This window comes from Engraulis encrasicolus, chromosome 11, assembly GCF_034702125.1.
Source record: "Engraulis encrasicolus isolate BLACKSEA-1 chromosome 11, IST_EnEncr_1.0, whole genome shotgun sequence".
Taxonomy (NCBI): Eukaryota; Metazoa; Chordata; class Actinopteri; order Clupeiformes; family Engraulidae; genus Engraulis; species Engraulis encrasicolus.
Genome location: NC_085867.1, coordinates 10353704 through 10356203, shown reverse-complemented (window position 1 = coordinate 10356203; position 2500 = coordinate 10353704). Strand labels below are relative to the sequence as shown.

Sequence of the window (2500 nt, the reverse complement as noted above, 5' to 3'; positions counted from 1 at the left end):
ACCCACGTATAGGCGTTTCTCAATGTGAAGTGTTCTAGCCTTGCTTGGACGAGTAACGCCCAATTTTTCTGCAGATGTCACCAAAGACCAATGTTCCCTCTATTTTTTTCTGTGCCTGGGTAAATGCACTATATCACTGAGCAGAGCCAATGACCTCAGTGAGCGGGTCGACGACCCCACCTCCCCCCATTTTAGGGGTAACATTGATGCTTAATAATATGTTGATTATATTGTCATTGAATTGTATGTAAATATTACAAAATCAGTTAAGTAATGTTTCTAATTCTGATCTTGATTAGGCTAATTACTTCACCTACTCATTATCAACCCACCACCATCAATATACTGTAGGCTACATTTGTAAGATGTTGGAAATTAAGTATCTTTACAGCAGCCAAAGTAGCCCAGAATGCTGAATTTATGTTTAAAAGGATGAATAATTTCATTTGGATTTAAATGTTTTATGAGAGGCCTATGTAACAAATTTAAAAGACTGAAATATTGTGCTTAAATTAGGCCTACATTGAGTAAAATTATGCACTATCACTTTAAGAGCTCGTGGAAAATTCTTCCCTTTCATTAGCCTATCTGACTGACCTGGCTACCTGGGTTTTCATGGACTTTATCAGTAGTAGTTTAGGCATGTTAATTAGTTAATATGTTTTCAAGACATTTCCATTGCGCACACAACGCTAACATCAACACAATTTTGACTAATTTAAAGCAAGGAGCAAGTCTTTGACAGCAAGCAGCACGCGCTTCCAATGATGCCAATAGCGCGAGATATGTAGCCACTCTTATACACGCAGAGCTAGGTTGACAGGCATTCATTTAAATCGCTAACTTTGTGACTTTAGAGTAGGCTACTTTCCTTGCACTCTGAAGCCTATCAAAGGACGTCAAAATATGACAGACCAATGGATATCTAAACACCAGGCTCTGCATGACTGTTGGTAGGATTCACTTTTCCGGTGAAGCTAAAATAAAGGAAATAACAGCTTACCTCCGTTTTGCTAAGATATCACATAGTAGCCTAGATAGGCCTAACTTAATACATTGAACATCAAAGTATGAAGGACAGAGTGGAAATAGTGACGAACTATAACTGGTATCCATGATGCGAGAATAATCATGCGATAGAATGTTTCGGATGCGCTGGCTAGCTTCACCATGCATGTGATGGCGAGTGATTCCTTACTTTTAGCCACACACTAACAGACCCAGATTTGCTCTATTGTTTGTTAATGAAAGTGAGCGTGTTCCGCGATGAATATTGATCTGGTCAGACTGAGTTGGAAAAAGTTCAACTGCTTCACGTCACCTGCAGATATCCATGTTCGACACCGTTATCAACATTCATATCAGATTCAGATAGCAAGAACTCGTCTTCTGTCCATTATAGAGAGATGAATTTAGCACGGCTTTTTGTGTAGGCCTACTTTACACAACACGTCGCCATATTAGGCTGCGAGTTACAGCTCAGTTGTTACAACGTTGTCTGGTCACTGCCAAAGATTCTACTGACAGCATTCGACGCGCAGCAGATCCGCGCTCGGTCTGATCAGCTGGGGGCACAACACTTATTGTAAACAGAAATACGCGTCCAGCGTGATCGCTTAAACTGCTATAAGATAGAGGTTTCATATCTAAAGAATATGTTTTATTTCGATTGGATGTTCTAAAGCTACAAGGAGTGGAAATTTCGGCCAACAGTCAACTGCGTCTCCACACAAATTTTCCGCCTTGTTTTACCTGCGCTGCACGCATTTGCTCTGCGCGGAGAATGTGGGAGCAGTGCGCAATTGCGCAGTCGCACAGCTTACAGGGAACATTGCCAAAGACTATACAATAACTAGTTCTAACTTACTGTAAGTGTAATTAATAATTGGATAAACCTTAGAAAAATGGGCGGTACTCGTCCTAGCAAGGCTAGGTCACTGAACTTCGAGTAATAGCCATTGTCTTTCCATACTGAGCTACAGGTAGGCTCTTCCTTAATCACACCAGAGAGGTTGAGGACATGCCCAAAGTACTCACACTTTACACAACTTTAAGATCAGGGTGGGGTGGCAGGTATGACATCACGTTGGGGGAACTCCCCCAGGATTCCTAAGATTCTACATAGACTCCTATGAGCCTGCGGAACCCCCAACCTGATGTAATAATAGTACATTTTCTTTAAATGGTTAACCTGCAACCACACATACAGTAGTTGAGTGTGGAAAAAGTGTGGAGTGGTCCTTTAGCCATGACCGGTGCCAGCAAGGGGGCCGCCATGACAGCTGGAACCATGCCATGCACTGCAGCAGGGCCGGATTAATGCACAGGCTAGATATGGCTCCAAGCTAGGCCTCGGGCCCCCACAGGCTAGATATGGCTGCAGGCTAGGTCTAGGGCCCCCACAGGCTAGATATGGCTCCAAGCTAGGCCTAGGGCCCCCACAGGCTAGATATGGTTGCAAGCTAGGCCTAGGGCCCCAACAGGCTAGATATGGCTCCAA

General features: G+C 43.2%; 1 protein-coding gene across 1 annotated transcript in view; it reads right to left on the bottom strand.

Annotated features, from left to right (window-relative positions):
- garnl3 (GTPase activating Rap/RanGAP domain like 3) overlaps positions 1–2500 on the bottom strand; it is a 146707-nt gene that overhangs the window by 7476 nt on the left and 136731 nt on the right. The window lies entirely within an intron of this gene.